The sequence below is a fragment of the Cupressus sempervirens genome, chromosome 10, assembly GCF_028749045.1.
Source record: "Cupressus sempervirens isolate cs-2001-9-10 chromosome 10, ASM2874904v1, whole genome shotgun sequence".
In the NCBI taxonomy this organism is placed as follows: Eukaryota; Viridiplantae; Streptophyta; class Pinopsida; order Cupressales; family Cupressaceae; genus Cupressus; species Cupressus sempervirens.
Genome location: NC_143127.1, coordinates 441,663,328 through 441,688,475, shown reverse-complemented (window position 1 = coordinate 441,688,475; position 25,148 = coordinate 441,663,328). Strand labels below are relative to the sequence as shown.

Sequence of the window (25,148 nt, the reverse complement as noted above, 5' to 3'; positions counted from 1 at the left end):
AATTGTGAAATTTTGATAATTTTACTCCCACTACTATTGAATTTTCTTTCAAGTTTTGGTTCTTAGTAAGAAAGGAAAAGGAAAGTGCATGAATAGTGACAATGATGTCTCTGATGATGATCTTGATGAGCATGAAGCATTGATGGCTAGAATATTTCCAAAAGGAAGAGGAAAATGCAAAGGTAAATTTCCTACAATTTTTTTTTCATGTAACAAATTTGGTCATGTTGCTGCAAGGTGCCTTAATAGACAAGAAAAGGATGAGAGAAGGGAGAGCAAGTATAAAGGTAGAAGAGATGACAGAGATAATAGAAGAAACAAGGACTACAAAGAAAAAGGTAAGAAATCTTGTTATATTATTGAAGAAAAAATGAACAATGAGTTTGATAGTAATGATGAAGTTTTCTATATTGCTATAAAAGAAGATTCTAATGAAGATGAGAAAATTGCATTAAATTTATATGTGATTAAAAGTGGTAGATGGATAATTGATAGTAGCTACTCACATCACATGACTAGTGATAAAAGTAATTTGAAACCATGGAACAATATAAAGGTAGTTATGTTAAGCTTGATAAAGATGTACCATGTCTTGTGAAAGGTAAAGGATAAATATAGTTGACTGATAAGATCAAGTGAAATAATTTTTGTTGAGTTGAAGGACTTAAGTATAATTTTTTGAGTGTTTAATATTTGAAAAAATCAGGATACAAAGTTGAATTTCATCACAAGAAGGCCAAGGTATTTGATGTCACTGGTAAACTAATTGGCTAGAGTGGTGATCAGATAAGAGGTGACTTGTTCTATCTAGATTTATTTGATGAGACATTTTTTTTTACACAAAATGAAGATATATGGTTATGGTATAAGAGGTTGTCTCATGTGAACTTTGATAATTTGGTGAGAATTAGTAAAATGAAAAGATTAAGAGGATTACCAAGATTGAAGAAACTTGATAATGCTATGTGTAAACAATGTCAATTGGAAACAATGACTAAGCCTAGTTTCATGAGCAAGACATGCTCATCTAATGATATTTTGAAATTGGTTCATACCGATCTTTGTGGACCCATTAGAGTGCAAAGCTATTGTGGTGATAAATATTTTGTTCTATTTGTTGATGACTATTCTAGAATGATGATTGTTTTTCTTCTTAAAGAAAAGTCTAATGCTTTTCAATTATTTAGGTGGTATTTGACAAGAGTAAAAAAAGAAACAAGAGTTTGAAGTACATAAAATCTGACAAAGGAGGAGAATTTAGCTCTAATGAATTCATCATATTCTGCAATGATAAGGAATCAAAAGACATATGTCAACACCAAGGATGCCTCTACAAAATGGAATAGTTAAAAGGAGAAATAGATCAATCATGGACTATGCTAGAATATTGATGATGGAGAAAAATGTATCACATAAATACTAGAGAGAATATGTAAGTACAATAGTCTATACTTTGAATCATATACAAGTCAAGAAAGGTACAAATGTTACACCCTTTGAGTTATGGTATGGGTATGCACCTAATGTGAGGTATTTTAAAGTTTTTGGAAGTAAGTGTTACATACTAAAGGAAAATAGGAATGGAAAAATTGATGCTAAAAGTGATGAAGGCATATTCCTAGAATATTCTAGTAAGAGCAAAGCTTACAAGTGTTTGAATTCTAGCACTAACAAACTTGTGGAAAGTGCAAATGTGAAATTTGATGAGTATGCAAAAAAGAATGAAGTTGAATGCAAGAGAGAACCTAAATATTATAACACAATCATATATGTTAATGAAGGTATTCCCTACACCTTACCCAAGCCAAAGGATAAATCTATCATACAACAATAAATAGTGAATGTCGAGTTGTAGCAGTAGGTTGCCAAGCAATTGACTATAGGTGTTGAGCATCAACATGATGATGTTGAGATATAGGAAGATGTTATCAAACATCAGGAAGCTATTGCTAAGCAACCAAAACCAAAACTAGAACTAGAACTAGAGAAACAAAATGAATTTGAAATAATTTTTCAAGATGAACTTGTACAAGAAGAAAAAAGAAAAGAACCTCCACTGGCAAAGTATGTGAGAAGAGACCATGTACCTAAAAAAATCATTGTAAACAAAGACTCTAGAGTTATGGCAAGGAAAAGACTAAGAAGTGATACATGTTTACTTTGTGAATTTGAGCCTAAATCAGTGAAAGATGCTTTGGATAATGAAGATTGGATTCAAGAAATGAATGAAGAAATTGAACAAATAAAAAAGAACAAAACCTAGACACTGGTACCTAGACCAAAGGACAAGAATGTTATTGGAACAAAGTGAGTATTTAGGAATAGGCTGAATGAAAAAGGAGAAGTCAAAAGGAATAAGACAAGATTGGTATGCAAAGGATGTGCATAAGAAGAAGGTACTGACTATGGGGAAACATTTTCCCTAGTTGCAAGATTGGAAGGAGTGAAAACATTACATGCATAGTCTACTTACAAAGGATTAAAAGTGTACCAAATGGATGTCAAATCTGCATTTCTAAATGGAATACTAGAAGAATAAGTTCACATTGAACAACCATCAGGATTTTTTGATCCCAATAAGAAGAACATGGTATATAAGATGCACAAAGCCCAATATGGATTGAAAGAAGATCCTAGAGAATGATAGAGAGGTTGATTAACTATTTGGTAAAGATTGGTTTTGTAAAAATTGATAATAATAGTAATATGTATTTGAAAATTGAAGATGGTAAAAGGAAATTGGTAGTTGGAATATTTGTTGATGATATCATATTTGGAGGACAAGATGTATTATGCAAATCATTCACAGATGAGATGAAGAAGGAATTTGAAATGTCTATGTTTGGTGAGATCAAATTCTTTGTTTTTTTACAAGTATATCAGATGAAGCAAGACATCTACATTACTCAATCAAAATATATCAAGGAGATACTGAATATTTTTGAGATGGAAGATTCATGACTAGTCAACACACCTATGGCTATAGGACATAAGCTATCTAAGAATGATGATTCTAATGATGTGTACTAGACATTGTAGAGATCAATGATTGGTAAGATTCAAATTTTTGTTCACACCAAACCTAATATTGCATTGGCAGTTGGGATTGTTACAAGATTTTCTGCAAATCCTAAGGAAAATCACATGATCACATTGAAAAGAATATTGAGACATTTGAAAGGAACAATGGATTATGGTCTATATTACAAGAAGAATGACAAGTTTGAATTGAAAGTGTATGCATATACTGATTGGGCAGGCAATGTTAATGAGAGAAAAATTACAACTGGTGGAGTTTTCCTTTTGGGAAAGAGATTAGTTTCTTGGACAAGCAAAAAGAATAATTGCATTTTACAATCAACAATAGAAGTTGAATATGTACCAACAACAATGAATTGTTCAAAAATTATGTGGATCAAGCAATTATTGAAAGGGATGAAGGAAGAGATCACTAATCCTATTATTATCTATTGTGACAACACAAGTGCTATAAAAATATCAAAGAACCTTGTGATGTACACAAAGACCAAGCATATTGCTATCAAGTATCATTACTTGAGAGAGTTAGTTCAAGATAAAGAAGTGGGATTGAAATATGTGAACACTAAGGAGGAAATAGTTGATATTTTCACTAAGGCTATACCTAAAGATGCACTAGTATCTAAGAGGTAAACTAGGCATAATTCCCCTAGCTAAGGCTACTTAAGCTTACATAGAGCTCTCCATAAAATGTGCTAATCAGAATATCTTACAAGTTGATGTAGAAAGTCATACTTTAGAAGTTGTCTAAAGTAAAGTAATATGAAGAACATAATGATGTATCAACCATAAGCCAATATGATAGATGGTAAAAGATATTTATAAGTAATAACATGAAGATATCTACATGATAAAGATGTATGAGAAAGATGAAGTGTCTTTCGCATTGTTTTCAAAGAGGGATAAAATGTTAGTTAGCATGAAAGGGGGAGAAAATTTAAGTGAGGGAGATAATATAAAGTTACCATGTGAAGCATTTATTCATGAAGAGTTAAATAGGTGTTATGAAGAGGGAGACTACATGCAAGGTGTTGCCAACAATACATATGAAGCTGATTGATTTCATGATCTAATATGATAGAGGGAGTCTATGTGTTGCATATTAGAGTTGCATGGATGAGAATCAGAATGAAACTAAAAAGGAATATTGTTGGACACTGAGATGAGAATCAGAATGAAACTAAGCATATTAATGAAGATATAATACTGAACACAGAGGGAGATGCATAAACAAATTACATGTTTTGAATTATATGGTAACTAGAGGTATTGCCATCAATGCCAAAGAGGGAGATTGTTGGAAACTACAATTGGAACAATTGTTATGTTGCCATTAATGTTAGACCTTATTGTTCAGATAGTTTTCTATCTGAGTGAGTGTCATATCAAGATGATTAATAAAGAGGATTTGAGAAGAACATAACAAAATGACCTAGAGGAGAGGTTACATTATGAGAAACTATAATGGGCACTTGATTAGTTGGACTTTGACAAGATAATATGATTGTCTAATCATAATACAAGTGAAGAAGATAATTGTACTAAAGCTAGAAGAAGTGATTAAAGAATGACCAAATGCATAGGCTTGACCAAGCAAAGATTAAGGAACCTAAAGTTTATGTAAAGTGATGCTAGAGTTGATAGAGTGATAATATAAGCCGAGAAAAATATTGTGTTGACCAAGCATTAGTAAATATGTCAATAAAAAAATTCAATAGTGATCAAGTAATTAAATGATGACTGAGTGTGAGAACATAGTGTTGGTCGAGAGAAAATAATTCACTACTACGTTTGGGCCTAAATTGTGATCACAAGTCATCATAATTATGATCGCCACCCATCACTAAAGTGATAGAACCATGAATTGGCACCTGTTAGAGAGGGCGTTAGAATTATTTGTCACAAATTTTGATGGCAAGGGCACTAGTCATAATTGTGATGATAAAAATTATCATAACTTGGAAGAAGGGGAAAGAGTTCATGTTGAGGATGTTGCAATTGTGATAGTACATCATCATAATTACAATGTCTTAAGCTTCTAGTATGTCATCACAATTACAATGTCCATGTGACAACTACACTATAGATGCAACATTGATCCATCGCAACTAGTTATTGTAATTGTGATGCTCTTGTGACAACTATGCTATGCAAGTGATAGCTAGCCATTAGAATAGTTATAACACCTAGAATACTTTTGTTGTCAGGGAGGCTTCAAGCTCTCCAATCAATTGTAGTTAAGTGAGTCTATTGCAGTTAATAAAAATTCTTCCAATCAATTTGGACTACAGTCTAGTTTGTGAGTGGATTATCCATGTGAAGTTGCAAATGATGGAGTGTGCCAATTATGTTTAGTGAGAACAAGGCCTCTCCACAATGAAGTAAAAATTTAGTTGCCTTGCTTTCACTTCAGAAGCTAATTTGAGACATTAGATGTCTGATAAAAGAAGAGTAGCATATGAGTAGATGTTGGATTATGCTCTCACAAACATAGTAAAAATAATAAATGTCATCACAAACAATGTCAAACAAACTCTCTCCTAAACACCCAAAGACAAGCATGTCTAATATCATCAAAGGCAGGGCCTTCCATAAAAAAATAGTTGAACCAGGTATGTTAAGTAATATATGGTCCTGAATTTTTCTTGTGTTTTCTTTTATAATATTTTCATGGTTTATTGGAAGTTGACATGTCAAATTATATTTAATGACAAACAATCTAATCAAATTCTCCTTTATAAGAGTTCATGTCTACTTTCATTTTCCCCATTTTGAGATTCAAGTTTACAAAAACCTACAAATTTCTTCCTTAGTCATCTAACTTTTTATCTCAATTTGTAGATTTGTGACCACTATGGCTATGCGAAATGATTCTCTAAAATATATTTTTTGAAAGTTTTTATCATCATTATAAATCCAAGATAATATTGAGATATTAATTTGATTAAAGTAGTCGATCAAATTTTTCTATATATGACTAATTTTTCAACCATTTTCACAAATGCCATTTTATGACAAAACTCTTTCTATTTATATTTTTGTAACTACTTTAATAAATTGAATTATTCATTTGTATAATTTTCCTAATCATCAATCTATTTCTTGAAAACTATAGGTCTTCCACAAAAGTATTTCATCATATGCATTTATCTTCAATAGATCTCTAACATATTCTTAAAGATGTTGACCCATAAGAGAGTGTTGTCAAACCTTTTCTTTTCAATTTTTTTGTTTCTGGAAGGATTATCATTTATGTTTTCCATCTAAGTTTAAAAGGTCTTTTTGCTATGTTTGAATATCTCATTGCCATATTTATTCTTACTCCAAGGTTTCTTTTCCTTTTGAAATGCTTTAGAATTGTTGCTTGGTGATTCCATTTTTTATTATTGAAATAATCATTATTAGATTTCCTTGATGTTGTTGGAATTCTTTAGAATAACTAAGAAGGGGTGAATTAGTTATCCAAGGTCCAAATGTACAATTCAAACTTTTCACAGCTTAGTGGACCCATAAAATATTTATCATCGTGCATGCATCCATAAGATTATGCAATCACTTAAAACTTGTAGGTTATTGTCAAATCAATTTGGTGAAATGTAAACATGAAACATAAAAAATTCAATAACACACTTGACACAATAATTTATGTGGGAAGCGAATTCGGGAAAAACCACCAGTAACATGTTACTCTTTCTCACTCTTTTGAAGTGATGCCTTGTGAAATGCCAACCCTATCAAAGTTTACAATACACACTCTTAAATGTGACCCTATTATAGGATTTCAATCACCCTATTAGGAGTGAGCCTTGTTAGAGGACTTTAGACCATTTACTTGGAATGTCACCTATTTAAAGGATTTACAAATGATTGTTAGGTCAACCTTAATCTAAAGGATTTACCCTAGAATGACACAATTATTAGAGAGTAATAGTAAGGCTTGATCTGATCACAACTTACAACTCCATTCATAGATTATAGATCTCTATTTCAGTCCTCCATTCTGCTTGGCTTTCATAAACTTTAGCTCTGATAACTTGTTCACCCTTCAAGCATCCATACCCTTAAGCCTTCCTGCTTAACTTGCCAATGTAGACTCTTCACATAGGTCACTGAATGAAGCAATACCCTAGACTCCTTGTCTTCCTTAGGTTCTTGCACATGACAACCTTTTCTTCTAAGCAACCATCCCTATAAATAAAGAATTAAGATATTTTTCCATTCATTATCCATCGTCCAATTTAGGTTTAAGATAGATTGGGTAGGATTCAATGAATCTACCCCTTACTTCATTTCATTCCCTTCTCGAAACTTCTCCTTCAATCCTCTTTGAATTTGCCTCAAATTGGTTTACCATGAATTCTATGCCACTAGCTTATCAATCTTATCTTTCACATGGTTCAAACAATCCAATAAAACAAACTTGTTGGCTTAGATTCATCGAATTCATGATCTTTCTAATAATGTTGACACTCGGCATTAACTTGCTTCTAATGCTCAGCACATATTGTATTGCTTGACATCCACTCTAAAATCACTCAGCATGAACTAAGGTTTACTAGTACTTGGAATCAACTAAACTTTACTCGATATCAACTATTTTGCTCAGCTTACACTAGAATAGACTTCTACTTAGCTCCAACTAATTTTCTACTCAACTTGCACTAAATTTTCTCGACACCTACTATCCACTTGATCAAGCTTGGTAGACAAAATTTGTTTAACTTGTTCTTCTAAACTTGCTTAGTGTAACCAACCTTTGCAATCATAAGTAGATTATCAATGCACTATGATATCACTGTCTTAGCTGGTTCTTGTACTCCTTTTCATATCATAACTTAACCTTTCCTCTAGGTGTTGTTGTTACATCATTTGATAAAATCCTCTTCCTCAATCAAATAAGTGATAGTACTTAAATCATATAAGTAGTTGTCTTACCAACAAATAGCAAGTTTGACATCAGCAACAAAATAATGATTGAAACACATTTATCATACTTGTATCAATTTGTTTTCAATAGATGTGATTTACACCAAATAGTGACATCAATTAATATTTCTCATATATATGATCATTCTCAGTTCACTGCCATTTATTCTTTCCATAAAATTTTGAGTCCATATTAAATTGCTACTTGTTCTACCCTTGCCTTGAAAGATATACTATTCTGTATCATCTTAAATATTAAATTCTAGATTAAAAGTCCTAGAATATACTTAAACATCTATCTAGATCAATTATGGTGGTAAGTATTTTTCGGGACTAAGATGTCATTTCAAGATGATGATGATGGCAATGACTTCTACACTCATTTAGACTCAAATCTATCTCTAAGGAGACTCTCTAAAATATAATTCATCCTTAAATTTTGTCTATAATAAATTTCTTGTCTTGATTGGCATCCCACTAATCTTCTATCTACTTCCACTCTTCACAAGTGTCTTGCCTTGAATATTTAATCAATGTTACAATCTATCTTTTTCCTTCTTCTCTTGACTCTTTATATGATTTTTCCAAAACATTGCAAAATTGATAACTTAAGATGAAAGGTTCAAGAAAGGTTATATAATCTCACACAAAAGTGCACTAAAGATTCAAAGTTGTTTCTACTACCTACCTCCTTAACTTGTCAAACATATTTACCAATTAAAAAAATTTACTGTTCATCAGGATCCAAAAATCTTCTCCTCTAAGATTTTTATGAAAATTAATGAAGTTAAACATTTTGTTAAAAAGCATGCAGTCCTTGAACAGAATTTGACGTCTCAACTTCTGAGAGTATGCAATGACATTTTCCAAATGGCATCAATAAACCATGAAAATTCTATAAAACAAAAACAAAAATACTCGAACATATATTACATAGTATGTCTATGAAAGTAGAATGAGTTCTATTTAGAAATGTATTGCCTCCAATAATACTAGAAAATGGAATTTTGTACTTCTTTCTAATGATGAATCAGAGAGAGTGATTCAAAATGTTAATTTAAAAAATACAAACCTGATATCTTACACAAGCTTAATGAAGAATTCATAGGTTGTAAAAGATTAATAGCTACTAGTGACAGATAACTTGTGCTATCCTCACTTTACACTAGATACAATACTACACACAAACAACTACTTGGATTTATAAATTAATAAATAGCTCACTATTTGCCCCCAAATCACAAGGAATTTGTCTTTTCAAGGGTTGTCTTGATAGCCAAAAACTTGGGCTACTAAAAACCAAATCAGCCTAACCTAGGCTGACAAAATGATTAAATCCCTTCCCTCATGATATTCAACAAAAATAACTAATTTTCATGAAATGAAAATAAAAACTCAAAATAATAAACACATCAACATATTGACATATTTATTAGTATTTTATCAACTAGGATTAGCCATGTGCAGGCTAAATGTTCACAATTATCAGATTGCTAGAAACAATTATTTTGAGAGAACATCTCAGCCTCCCTTAAAATCTTAGTTTCACACTTGGAGAAGGGTTATACCTTTCTTGGCTTATTTCTACATTCAAAATCTAGAATAGTTAAAACTCTTTAACATATATTTTATGGTAAGCAGTGCCTTTTTTATAGTAGTGTTCTCCATAGAGAGGCCAACGAGATTGTTTCACTTGTCATATTTCTAAGAGTTAATTGTCATTTTAAAGCAATCTCCAACTCAATAAAGACCCATATCAACACATCTAGTGTATAATTAGTAACTATAATTGTCTTTTTTTTTTAATTATATAATATACTGGTGATTTTCCACAGAAATTATGAACTGCTTACTGCTTCTAGAAAGCATTTTCTTGTTTAATGTTTGATTTTGCTAAATAATTTAATTTTTTTTGTTATTTTAGATATGAGTCCGGAGGAGGAAAAGCTTGTGCCTGAGTCAGTTCTCAAGAAGAGGAAAAGAAATGAAGAATGGGAGAACGACAAGAACCGACAGTTGCAAGTTGCAAAAGTAAAAAATGCTACAAACCATAAACTAATATTTAAGAAGGTTGAGGAATATTCAAAGGAGTATATAGAGTAGGTAATAATTTGGGTGATTTTTGAGTGATGTGTCAACATTCCATCATAGTGTTAAGAGTGTGCCTTAGTTTCTTTTTTGCAAGTTTTATATCAATTTATGAGTCACCAAGGAGTATGTGGGTCCTTTAGTAAATTGTTGGGTTTTTTATTGATGTGTCACCATGCCATCTAGGGTTGAGGAATGTACCTTAGTAAGTTTCTTGTGAACTTTGTGATAAAAATTAGGAATGGGAGGTTATCAAATTGAAGAGAGAGGCAAAAATGAAAGGAGGCTTTTATGTTGAGCAAGAAGCTAAGTTATTGTTCATTATTTGTATCTATGGGTAAGTAGCTATTTTGTAGTATTTATCTACCTTGTACTTTATTGGTCTTTATATAGTGATAGATTTGGTAGACTATTAGCTCTCTAGTCTATTTTTCATTAAAAAAAAGAGCAAATATTTTTATTCCAGATTTTATTATAATATTTACATCTCTTCTATTTTAAATAAAGAGGAACACAAAATTATTAGTCTTCCCCAAATTCTAATATAAGTTTTTAAGTAGTTTTTTTTTTCATTTATTGAGTTTCATATTTTTCTTATACAGTATCAATGATATGCATCCAAAGACAAGAACAATTTTGCGACATTTGCATTTGAGCTAGGTTAGTCCTTTTTCAACTTGACCTGTCTCTTTTGCACATTTTATTTCCAAAATAGTGGTTAGTGATCAATTTTCCATGTACATATTTTTGAAATTATGTTGTATTTGTCATTAGTGACAACACTTATTCGATTATATATGTTTACCGAGCGCATCACTTAGTCTACAGTTTATACCAAGCATTCAGTGGTTGTCAAGTAAGTTCATCACTTAAACAATTCACACTAAGCATTCCTAAGCTATCGAGTGAGTGTACAGTTCAATAGTGTATACCAAGCTTACAGTGTTAAGCCAGTCTCTACCGAGTGATGGATGTGTAGTGTTTACCGAGTGAAAGCAAGGTAAACAAAGGATTCAGTATCTACTAAGTAACACTATATCTATCGAATCTCCAATGGTTATCAAGTTTGAAGCTATGTTATGTGATTAGTATGGACCAAGCTTCTACTTCTACTAAGTGCATGATGATTTCGAGTAATGCAGTGGATGCCGAGTATCAGAAGTTCACCAAGTCAACTTGAAGAACCTGAGTTTTCTATTGTTTGGCTGACTTAGTAATATTTTGTTTACTTGTATTTTAGCTGACCTTGTAATTGTGAATATTGGAATGGTATATATGTAATTTATTGTATCATTTGCAATGTAATGGATGGATGTATCAAGGAATGGACATGTAAAGTTTGAGAAGAGTGAATGTGAATCAGCAGTAGACCAAAGTATTCAGCAAGGTTTAAAAGGAGCAATAAAGATATATCAGTCACAAGAGGTGATATGTACTTCAAGGATCTAATCAGTAATCAAGTTGTAAGTTAGATCTATTGTTTCATCCTGACAGGTGAATCAGTTTCCTAAATCCTTTAACAAGGTAGATTTAATAGTCTTTGGATAAATCTCTTAACATAGTGCATTCTTCATTGTATGTTTGTAAAACCTCTAACAAGGTGAACTTAGCAGTCCAAATTGCTCTTAATAGGGAAGATCATCAAAAGTGGTCAATGTAAGCCCTAACAGGCCAACTTTACAGTGCAGTAGTGAAGTTTTGTGGGTATCATTCCCAACCCAATTTTACTTTCTATTTGGAAGGTTTCTGGGTCACCAAAGTACTGTGTTCATGTGTTAGGAATGTTTATCTTTCTCATGCATATAGTAGATTAGATGAATGATATATATGGTTAAATTCTAAATTGATTTAAAGCTTTTGAGGTTGCTGATTCACCTCTCCCCTCTCAATAACCTAGCTAGTCTTGATTATTTCCAACAATTGGTATTAGAGCTTTGTGATTCTCAAGATAAAGTTTGATAGCTTGGGCAAAGATCAAAGGCAATGGAGATATTCAGACTTGATAAAGCTACTGAGAATGAAAAGCTAGATCTAGAAATGGCCATATCTCAACTCAAGGAAGCAAAAGAGCATCTTTCCCAATCACTGAAAAGAAGGAAGGAACTTGCAAGACATATGAATGACCATCAATATGTTGAAGAAAATATTGAAGACTTTTTCCCATCAACTAGTTTAGATGAAGCCAATGAGGCAATCAAAGAACTCCTAGAAAAGAAAGGCTCTCTGCAAGAAGAGGTAAGAAAATTGAAAAGAGAACAAGAAATTTAGTCAATAAGAATGTGTGAAATCTTTGGAACAAAGGAATAAGGAAAGTGAAGACTTAGAGGTAAGGAACAATACAAATCAAAATCAATCCCTTCAGTAAGAAAATCTTATCAATCAGCTCTCCAATGCAAATGAGGAAATCATGAATTTGAGATTTGGAAATGAAAGTTTAAGGAATGATTTAATCATTGAAAGACAAGATCAATGAAAGATTAAAAGATGATCTAATTTTTGAAAAGAAAATAAATGAAAGGATGATGAAATTTCAAGCAAACATGGATCAATTAAATCAGCAAAGTGAGCAAAATCTCTATAGGCAAAAAGGTAAAGCAGGACTTGGATACAAAGAAGAAGGTGAATCTTCCAAGCAAGGTGCCCAAAGGAATCAAAGACCTACTTGCAATCACTATGGTAAGTTAGGTCATACATTAAACAAATGTTGGAGAAATGGAAAAGCAAAATTCAATGGAAAATGCTACAATTGCAATAAACATGGTCATAAAGCTAATGAATGTAAGGAGAAACCAAAATTTGAAGGTAAATGTCATAAATGTAAGAAATAAGGTCACAAGGCATCTGGATGCAGATCCAAATCATTCAATCCAGCTAAAAAAATTATCAAAGCAATATTTGGTTGGGATTACAATACTTGGTGTAGATGTCACTATTGTGGAGAATATGGACACATTGGCATAGACTATACAAGGAATCACTTGAGAAAGAGAGATTCAACAATAAGATGTTATACATGCACTAAAATTAGTCATATAGCCAAAAACTACATGAATATAGAAAGAGTTGAAGATGAGAAGAAAGCTAAAGCTGATAACATCAGGAAGCAGATGAGACAATAGTGGATTCCTAAATCTATCGAGCAGAACAGTTCAAATGATGGCCATGTCACTCAAGAAATGGATGAGTCCACCATTTCCAATTAAGTTCTTAAAAGGAGGAACCGAAATTGCATCTTCAAGTTATATCTTAAGTAGTTCCAAATAGAAGAAAGTAGAAGATCCAAATTAGTATTTCAGATACAAAGGGATCACATGAGATCAAGCCTTACCAAGTGAGGTTAGTCATAGAGTCAATCGAGCGAGATTGAGAGTAATGAAAGTTTGTTCAGTCATAGAATCACAAGTTTCTACCAAGTTAGTGAGTGGATGATAGTCTATCATGCACTATTTCATTATGGCACCTAGCATTAATGGTGAATTTTCATCAAAAAGGGCAGAATTTGACTTCATTTTCCACCTCAACTTTAGAATTCACAAAGTTAAGAGATTTCCAAGTGCACACAAGCAATTTTGAGCAAATTTGTAGAAAAGGATTTATTTGAAAAAATTATATCATCTATTGAGTAGCCATGGCATTCGGGAGCACCAACAGCAGCAAGGCAAAAAGAGGTTCAGAAATGTTGGTTAAGGGCGTGGAGTGGAAAGTGTCAAATTTCAAGCTAGTTTTAGCAGTTGCGGAGGCACTCGACCCTAATGGTGCACAATCTCAAATTCCACTGAAGCTACTTCTAATTAATGACATTCACACTCATTTTAAGTGTTCTATTCAAGAAATTGGAACATTGGAGATGGATAGTTCTTTAGAAGAAATGTGTGTTGATGGTTCACTTAAACCCGAGCATAAGCACCTAGAAACCAAAGGGTTGACCCATATCACACACCTGCCAAGGAGTTTTCAGATTGAGTGGATTAGATACATTCTCAGTCATGTGCATAATGGACAACTATGGTTAGAGCAGCCAGTGTCAATTACCAAGAAGATGATACATAAGATTACAGGTCTCCCATGCTAAGTAAAGCCAAAACCACAAAAACCATAGGTTGGGATGAACTCCAAAAGAAAACCCTAGCCAAGTGGGATGGTAGAGGTTTGAAGATTAGAATTTTTTCTAATGTGGAATTAAGATTTGGTATTCATGTAATTACCCATAAGATTTATAGCTCCAATTGCTTGAATAGCGTGTCGTGTGAGGTAGTGGATTTAGCATTTAAGGTTGTGAAGAAGAACATGGAATTTGACTTGTCAGAATTACTATTAAAGCAATTGAATAAGAATATGGATAGTATTAGGACATCAAAGAACAACCCTTGCAAATTTTTTTCTTTGTTGACATGTCTTTTCCTTTATGTGGAAAATTTTTTCCCATCTAAAGGTTTTGTTGTATGGAGAAAAGATGTTCCTATTTTGTATCAGATAAATGAGTTCATTGCAGAAATGGGTATAAATTTTGATAGCATTATGGACAATTACTTTGAAGATTCTAAGGAAAGGATGAGCAATAGGTTCAATATTCCTCCCAAACTTGTTGAGTATTATAAAGATGATTTTTGTTTCATGGTTGACTATGATAGAGTGTATATTTAGGCAGTTAGGCCCCAAGTTGCATGGGTAAAACCTCTCCCATATGAGGTAAACATTGATGAAACCAGGGATATTATTGAAGCATTGGTGAATGAATCTGTAGATCCTAAGCTACCAATTTTTGGTACATATGATGAGGCCAAAGCTAGAATTGAGCTTAAAATCAAGCTACCCTAAGCAATCAATAAAGGAAAGAGGAAGATAGCCAAGATGAAAACTGCCACTAGCCCTCTTATGCTTACAGAAGGAAAAGGAGAGGATGAAGAAGAAGAAAAAGAAGAAGGAGAAGAACAAGAATCTAAGAAGGAGGCAAAGATAGCAAAGAAGAAATCAAGGATAATCATTACCAAACCTCCAAAGGCCTCCACAGTTATTTTCACTAGAAGATCAAAAGGAAAAGGAAAAGGCGAAGTTGTGCTCGGCAAGCCCCCACTTACCTTCCAGGAAAGATTGAAATAGATGGAAGAAGGAGTAGACATCACAAACTTCAAGGCCCTCAAGTTTGAGACAAGGACTAATGCTGAGAAGATACAAATTGAGGAGTTGGTACTCACCAAAATGGAAAAATGGAAATATTCCCTAGATCAAATTGCTCCTAAGATTTCAAAAGAATTATTGGCAAGATTGTAGCCAAGGTGGGAATCAACTATACATACATCCAAAGATATATATGAACAATCTTTGATGAAGTTACTGCCCAATCTCACTGATGCAAAAGTCAAGGCACCCATGAAAGAAAATGAAGGTAAAATGATGATTAGATTCCATACATGTTTGATTTTGATTAAAGATACTGAGCATGTGGTTAGAGATGCTACAAGCATGTGGAAGAACATCTATCATCTTACATAAGCCTAATGATGATCTAGTAGAGATCAAGGATGATGATGGTGATAGTGATGATGAAGAAGAAGATAACACTCCATGTGTTACTTTTGATGTTGAAGAGTATCAGGCAATAAAGGTTGATGATGAAGAGAAAGAGGAAGAAGTTGAAGAGGAAATCAAGGAAGAAGATGAAGAAGATGATCCAATGAAAATAGCAGCAGAAGTCATTGCTTCCTTCCTCATTCTCCACCTTCAGCAAGTATGATTGCAACTACCTCAGATATATCATCTGCACAATCATTAGTTGCTACCTCACAGCTCTAGATATCTGCAATGGAAGTGTCTACTACTTCATCTACCAAGTTGCAGCCCTCTTCATTAGCTCCTGAGCAATCTACTTTAGTAGTATGCATAGCTACCAGTTCTTCAATTGTGTCAACTTCTACAATAGCATGTATAGTAAGTTTTCCATCATGTTCAACAATTTTGTCTACTATAACTTTAATTGCACTAGCTTTTGTGCCAGTCATTTCTTTAGTTGGAAGTATTCTAGTTTGTACACCACCTATTGGTACTTCATTTTTTGATAGCATATTAGTTTTGGATACAATTAGCACTTCTTTCAACTTTCCTTCAACTAGACCCATTCAAGTTTTTTCTACAAGTCCAGCTATTTCTACTATTGTTTCCATTTCTAAGTCCAAGGAAGTAAGCTCAGAAGTAAAACCAAGGACTCCTCTAAAACTTCTACTTACTGGTAAAGAAATTGATGAAGACATTGATTTGGAGAAAGAAATTGTCATTCCTAAGTTGGATCTGGACACTACCATAGTTGATGAAATGAGACTGGTTAGTTAACTTTTAGAGCAGAAGGCAAGGCAAAAGCAGCTTAGAGATGAAAGAGATAGAGAGTTTACTATAATTGAAAATGCCAAAAATATAATAACTAAGGCTATAGGTTTTGATGTTGATTGATCTCAACACATTTTTCTACAATTGGAAGAAGTTTTAAATAAGTTCAATGAGGATACCTTTGGCCAAGAAAAGCTCATTGAGAAGGCAGAGAAGAAGTTTGATAATAAGGTGCTTGAGCACATTGCAATAAATTAGGTAGAGTTATCTACAATTTTGAGCAATCTTTAACCAATGTAACATCACTTTTTGGCAAGCTTTGTGATGTTATTGAGTTCACCAAGGATATAAAGGATAAATTGAGTAAGATTGATGTTGATATGAAGGCAAGCGCTCAAAGGCTATAGCTTGACCCTAGCTCAAGCTCAGCACATCATGTCAAGGTGAAATTTTTGTCAGAAATGCAGGCAGAATTGCTTAGAGAGGAAGCCAGGATCAGATCTACACTGATTGATATATAAAATATGATCCTTCTAGTTATGGACTCAATGTAGAAACACATTGCATATTCAAAAACATTGGTCCAGGATAACAATTTTTCCATAGTAGATCATATGATTGAACTTTCTGCAGAAGTTCAAGTGGCACTCTCCACTTGTAAAATTTTGCAAGACAATTGAGGTAAGACATTGGCTCTTATTCTCATGGTACACTTTGAATTTCTCTTACATTTTGGTGTCTCTATTTGAATATTTTTCATATCTCTTTGGCATTATTGTCAAAAAGGGGGAGTAAGAGATAGTAAGAACATGGGAGTAAGAGATTATAAGAGACTTGTGGAGAAAATAAGGAAGAAAATAGATTGATATATGTACAGATAAAATTTATGTATATATTATGCCATATGTATGGGGAAGATATGTAAGATATGTATATACAGCAACTTTACAAAGATCAATTTTGAAAAATCAAAAATCAGTATGTCAGTGCACATAAGGCTTATAAGTGTTTTTGTCACTAATGCCAAAGGGGGATATTGTTGACATTATGTTGTATTTGTCATTAGTGACAACACTTATTCAATTATGTATGTTTACTGAGCTCATCACTCAGTCTACAATTTATACCGAGCATTCAGTGGTTGTCAAGTAAGTTCCTCACTTAAATAATTCACATCGAGCATTCCTAAAACTACCAAGTGAGTGTGTAGTTCAGTAGTGTATATCAAGCTTACAGTGTTCACCAAATAGATAGTGGTTACTATGCTTCACAGTGTCTACCGAGTCATCAATTTGTGTTATGTGAAGCCAGTGTCTACTGAGTGATGGATGTGTAGTGTTTACCGAGTGAAAGCAAGGTAAATGAAGGATTCAATATCTACTGAGTAACACTATATCTACCAAGTATCCAATGGTTACTGAGTTTGAAGCTACATTGTGTGATTAGTATGGACTGAGCTTCTACTTCTACCAAGTGCATGATGATGCTGAGTAATGCAGTGGACATTCAGTATCAGAAGTTCATCAAGTCGGCTTTAAGAACCTGAATTTTCTACTATTTGGTTGACTCAATAATATTTTGTTTACTTTTGTTTTAGCTAACCTTGTAATTGTGAATATTGGAATAGTATATATGTAATGTATTATATTATTTGCAATGTAATGGATGGATGTATCAAGGAATGGACATGTAATGTTTAAGAAGAGTGAATGTGAATCAGCAACAAGATAGAGTATTCAGCAAGGTCTACAAGGAGCAGTAAAGATATATCAGTCACAAGAGGTGATCAATACTTCAAGGATCTAATTAGAAATCAAGTTGTAAGTCAAATCTACTATTTCATCCTGATAGGTGAATCAATTTTCTAAATCCTTTAACAAGGTAGACTTAACAATCTTTCGATAAATCTCCTAATAGAGTGCATACTTCATTGTATGTTTGTAAAACCTCTAACAAGGTGGATCTAGTAGTCCAAATTGCTCTTAACAGGTCAGATCATCATAAGTGATTAATGTAAGCCCTCACATGCCAACTTTATACTATAGTAGTGAAGTTTTGTGGGTATCATTCCCACCCCAATTTTACTTTCTATTTGGAAGGTTTCTGGGTCACCAAAATACTATGTTCATGTGTTATGAATGTTTATCTTTCTCATGCATACAGTAGATTAGATGAATGAATGGTGAATGATATATATGGTTAAATGCTAAATTGATTTAAACTTTTTGAGGTTATTGATTCACCCCTCCCCTCTCATTAACCTAGCTAGTCTTGATTATTTCCAACACATACAACATTCCTATGATATTGACTTGTTATGGCACTTCATTTTAGATCTTCAATGGCATGTTTCTAAAAGTGAACAAAGCAACAATGAACATGTTGCATCGAGTTGAGCCATATATGATCTTTGGGTATGTTCTTGGTTAGTTATAAGCATTATGTGGATCATTTTTTTCTTATTGCATAGATTCTTATGTCTACTATTATTGAATTATCTTGCTTAATTCTTTCTAGATATCCAAATTTAGAAAGCATAAGAGAGTTTATTTAAAAGAGAGGTTATGGAAAGGTTGATAAGCCACAAATTCCTTTGACTGTGAACTCTTTCATTGAAAAGGTACTTGTGTTCATGATGCCTTTTTGTGTTAGTCAGTTTTCTTTCCTAATGTTTATTATTTCTACCTTGTTGCTTTTGAATAGGTTTTAGGTAAATATGGAATAATCTGTATTAAAGATCTTATCCATGAGATTGTTACTATTGGCCCCAACTTCACGAAAGCAAACAAATTTTTGTGGTCATTTAAACTCAACACTCCATCCAGTGGACTGAAGAAGAAACACAACAACTACATTGAAGGTGGTGATGTTGGCAACTATGAAAAGTCATACATTAAGATTAGATTGGTCAAGCATCCCAACATTGCACAACCATGATTAGACTGGTCAAGCATCCCAACATTGTACAAATATTTTAAGTCATGGAAAGTAATACAAAAATTTATTTTGATATGGAATGTATTAAGAGATTCTCATTTCCATAGCATTTGTAAAGGAGTCTTAGGTTCAACTAGGGGATCAAATACAGGATTTGGCTACGCAACAAAGAGTTGCATAGGAAAAAGTGTTAAAGTACATTAGCATGATTCAAGGAAAGCTAAAGGAAAGGAAACAAAAAAGAAAAAGAAGGGAGGAAACCCATGGTAAAGAGGAGGGTCTTCAAATTGTCACTAAGGAGGTGGATGGCTCAGGGGATGCAACTTCCTCTTTTTCTTCTAAGCAACCTTCCTTCTTGAAGAAGCTCAAGGAGATGAGAAAGTAGTGGTCCTATGTTGGGGTGTGGTTATGGTGTTAGAGCTTGGTGTTGGTTTGTGTTAGCAGGTTTTTGGTTCATGTTATGTGTCAGTTTGTCTCTGTTGGCTTAGCAGTTTAGTTTTTTTTGTTTTTGTACTATTTTTCCTTGGTGGTAGTTTAGTTTTTTTTGTAGTTTTAGTGCTATTTTCTATATTGTAATACTTTTTTTGAACCCTTACTCTTTGTCCACTAAACTTGGTGTTATTTTTTGTTTTTTATTTTAGTCCCTTTCTCACTTTAGCTAATTAGAAAATTTCAAGACATTTTAAGACACACCAAAACCAACAAAAGATGTTCAATATATTCTTCATATGTTCTCTTCATATTGTCAAAACAAATTACTTAATAATTTGGTGTGATGAAGAAGTTGATTCTTACAAGAATGGTATTTCTCTACACCACATAAAACTAAAGATGTTGAACTTGTTTCCTCTATCTATTATCTTCACATTGTCAATGTATTTATGGTAACAATTTACTTGAACAATGTCTAATTCAACGTGGGGAGGTTTTTGGTTCTCACCAGAGTGGTATTTTGAACAATATGGATCTAAATGTGGATTATTATGTGAATCACATAGGGGAACATGCTGGATTATATTTTGCACATTATAGATTTTGTTACAGTATTACTAGATGCCACAACTTTCTCAAAATGTGAATAACCCTTTTGACTGGGAGAATATAAGAAGAATTATAATATGAAAATATATAGCTCTTTCCAGTGAGAATATAAGTAGATTCATCATATGAAAATAACCCATTTTGTGAAGGAATACTTTTATATTCCAAGCTCTACGCATTCTCTCTATTTAAAAGATGGTAATCAAAAGTGATGAATAACAACCAGTCAAGTCATTCACTTGTTAGTCATATTACTCAATAAGGAGTCATCCTCCATAAAGGATTGAAGAGGTTGTAGTAGGTTATATAGACTATAGTCAATATTATTCATGGCCAAATCAATATTTAGAGTGAAAGTTGTATTTGCTAAAGCTTTCTCCTCCTTCAAGATTGAAAGCAATGGCATGCAAAGTATAACATGGAAAATAATTTAATCCAATATTATTTTGTTTATGGATAAATAGGAGAACTCTTCAACATGAGTGAAATAGCTTGTATAATCAAGATGCAAGGAAATAAGAATGGAAGAAAAGGTAACTTGGTATCTTTTGCAAAGATTTTTGACGTGATACCTTCATTCTTTGTAGTGGAGTTGAGAAAATCCAATGGACATACAATATAATATGGAAAATTATGTAATCAACAACTTAAACCTACTCTCAAAAATATCATATGGGTTTGGCAAGATGATGATCATATGTCAGGACTTGGGTCATTCTTAAGGAAGAAGCTAAAATTATTAATTCAAATTTGAAGAAACTAGATTGCAAAATAAAGATGTTGGGATAAATGGTTTGTACATTTGAAACCATAAAAATAAATATCCAAAATCATTAATTCTTGTGAATAATCATTTTTTCTCAGGATAATTCGTTGTAATGAGAATCTAATAATAAAATTCACATGCCCAATTCTATTAATTTAAAAAAAGTGAACTCATCCACAATTTCAAAAAATTGATGACCATTATCTATATAGATTAGAAAAGTACCAAATACTACATACCTCACTTCATACTTTGATGCAATCCTAGTAAACTTGTTTGCATTATATTTTGCAAGCACAATCCATCTGTCACCATCAACAAGCACTGGAGTAGCAAAATCTAATGTTAGAAAACTACCATAATTAAAACAGTTGGCATAAGTTTCATATTAAAACAATTGACATATGTTCTAGAAAATTTATATACTTAACCATTTTTTTTTATGTCATCCTTAAATTGGTCTCCACATATCCATATTGCAAAGACAAAAGGCCATAGAGTGTCCAATCTACAAGGTTCAACCAATAATACCATCTCCCCCATTAAGAGTCAAAGTTATAATATTCATGATGGTCTATAACTTAAAATACCTAATTAAAGACCTCTAACAAAAATTCAAACCTATTGCATTTTTTGACCTCCACTTGATGTTGAATGCATATGAATTGAGATTGAATATTGAACTATGGCCTCCTTCTGCATTTCTTGAAACTAAGAGATTCACACAGTTAGTTGTCATGCAATCATAGGTTAATGTTGAGCTTCACTTGGCTTCAAGAATAGTTTAATATTCTCTACCAATCAAGGCCAACCATGTGAAGGTGTAATCTCATTTGGCCCTGCCCCCTCCCCCCTCAACATCTAAATTCCCCATTAACATCTTTAAGAAAGGATCAATCTTTAAAGTACCTAAAAGTTGAGCTACTCTCAGTGGAAGTCCATCTTCATTTCTCATGAGAAATTCATCACAATTCTTTAATGTTCTACATCTAACATGAGTACGTCTAGGAATGTCCTCATCACCTCTTGCATAAAAATGAATCCAATATTACAAAATGCCCCCTAAGAAATAATAGTTCAAGTGGAATAAACACATGAAAAAAGAGAGAAAAAGAGAAATATACTAACCAATAGGCATTGTCATCACATCTATGGCCATGCTACATGTTGAATGAGTTTTATTGTTTTATTATTTCGATTCTAGAATATGTATGTAGTTGGATCAATAAGCACCTTAAACAGTATCGCTATTGTTGGAAATGATTGAAAAGATCATGAGGGAGATTGTTGAAAATGATCATATATAAAAAGTAATGGGAGTAATGGAACTGGTAAAGAATGTTCTCAATCATTGTTTTGTCATTGATGTCAAACTTGCTACTTGCAGGAATGACAATTGCTTTAGTGATCCAAACACTATCAAATGGTTGATTGACAAGGAGGAGGCAATCAATAAGATGTAACCAGAACACCTAGAGGAAGGTTGAAGTTATGATGTTGTAATGAAGTACAAGGATCAGCTAAGCCATTGATGAAAAAGTGTATTGATGACATACTCTAAGACACAGAAAATGGGCACACTGAAACATATCAAAGATGCAAGGTTTTAGCTAGGTCATTTGAGAGAGAGTCAAGCAAGCTAGTAAGTGCTGAATAGATTCCTAGTTGAAGCCGAGCACAGTAAGTGCCAAGCAGAAACAAGTGCCGAGCAGAAACAAGTGCTGAGCAGATACAAGTGTCGAGCAGAAACAAGTACTGAGCAAATACAAGTGCCAAGCAGAAACAAGTGCCGAGCAGATACACGTGCTGAGCAAATACAAGTGTCGAGTAACATAGATATTTTGAGCATCAATAAACCAATAGTGCCGAGTTGTTGCATTATTTCAAAGATCAAAGATTCATTAGATCTGAGCCGACAAGGATGTTATCTTGAATTTTGTGAATTAAATAGAAGATAGGAGTGATGAGCTGGTGGCACAAAACACCATGTAGAATGTTTTTGGAGAATACAACTGGACTCTAGATGAAGTTTCTAGATAAGAGAAAGATATGGGGTAGATACATTGTATCCTACCTAATCCATTTGAAACCCTAAAGTTGGAGAGGGAGAATCGAGCGGCAAAGGCAATCCAAATTTATATTTAAGGAATAACAAGGTCACGAAGCAAAGAGAGAGAGGAGGTCAAGCATGAAAGCATAAAGTGTTGAAGGAGGTGCTAAGGAGTAAGAAAGCACAGTTACTTTGCTTCAACAGATGACCACAGATATGATTGCATTGGTATGCTGAGTAAGAAGACTCAAGGAGATGAAGCTTGAGATGACAAGTTGTCAGAGCTGAAGTGATTAAAGTCAAGCAAAAAATTGAGCTGAAGTGTGATCTAAAATCTGCAAGATATATTGTAAGTTGTATCAAATCAAAAAGCCATTATTGTTACTTTCTAGCAATTGTAACAGTTAGTTTAAATCCTATGGACTTAGGTTGGTTTAATAGCCATGTTGTAAATCCTTTAACAAGGTGACATTCCAATTGAATGTTCTAAAGTCCTTTGATTAGGCCCATTCCTAATAGTATGGTGAAATCCTCTAACAAGGTCACATTTAACAGTGTGTTGTAAGCCTTTAATAGGGTAGGCTTTTAATAGGGCATCACTTTAGAAAAGTGAAAATCAAGTAGCATGTTACTAGTGGTTTTTCCCAAATTGGGTTTCCACATAAATCATTGTGTCATGTGTTGATCTTGCATGTTTTATCTTTGCATATTGATTTACTATAATTTGCTAAGGATGATTGATTTAAGCTTGGATGGATGAAAAGTTTATGGATTCACTATAATTTGAGAAAAAGTATTATTAGGGCATTTGGACCTTGGATAACTGATTCACCCCCCCCCCCTCTCAGTTATTCTAAAGAATTCTAACAACTATGTATACATAGAGACACACACATGTGTGTGTATAAATACACACACCCACACACACACACACACACACACACACACACATATACATATTGATGTAGAACATTTTGGGCTTGCTTGCAATCTTGCATGTTGGAGGGATTTTGGCTTGAAGATATGGACTCATTCACCAAAGGAGTGGTGTTCGGTCATTATTGGGCATGGTTTTTGCCTGGGAGCTTGGTAGACATTAGGAGCTCGACATACTCTATGGAGCTTGTCAAACACTAGGAGCTCGGCATACTCTTTGGAGCTCGATATGCTCTAGGAGCTCGACATTGCTTATGGTTTGGTTTTCTTTGGCACTCAGCTTTTTTTTGGTTCTTATTGGTGCCGAGTCATCTATGAGCTAAATTTTGGCATTTAATTTATCTATGGGTATTTAATTTGTGTTGTAGCTGACTTGTGGCTCAACGTATATTTAATGTAAGCGATTTAATTTAATTTGTAATGAATTGGGCCAAATTGTGGCTTAGTTGTGTATAAATAGGGGTTTTTTTGGAGTCTTTAGGCATGATTATTGTCATCCATCTTAGAGAAGAGGATGAAGGGTAGATGCAAATTTTGAAGAGATAGTAGTTGTGGCTTGAGAACCAGAGGATTGCTTGGTGGCACTAGTGCATTTCCCCCTAATTTTTGACCTAAATTTTTGACCAATGTAAATATTGGCCTATGAATGCCTTTTTTTTTCTAATGGCCTGGTTTGGTCAAAATTTTGAGCAAATTAGGGTTTCCCAATTTGGTCAAAATTTCTAGCAAATTAGGTTTAATAATAGAAAGGAAAAAATAAAGCAAACAAAACATTTTATTTTTTGCAAGCGATCATGTTTGTTTGATGAGCTCTAGAACCACCACATCTCTCATCCCAAATAGTGTACTTGGTTGAAGCAACAGTAGGGTGAAAATTGAGGCCTGATAGAACTGTAGGAGCTGGGATAGGAAGTGATGCTTGCACATTGGTGGATTTTTATCTACATATAGTTATGGCTCTCAAACTTCTAGGGTGCAACGACACTATATTTGGGATAATTGAAAATTATAGGGTAGGGTGACCATACCAGACCATGGCCCTAT

General features: G+C 33.3%; 1 pseudogene; it reads left to right on the top strand.

Annotated features, from left to right (window-relative positions):
• Nucleotides 1-9,891: 9,891 nt before the first annotated feature.
• On the top strand, nucleotides 9,892-22,381 carry LOC149534612 (large ribosomal subunit protein uL30y-like; annotated as a pseudogene).
• Nucleotides 22,382-25,148: the final 2,767 nt, after the last annotated feature.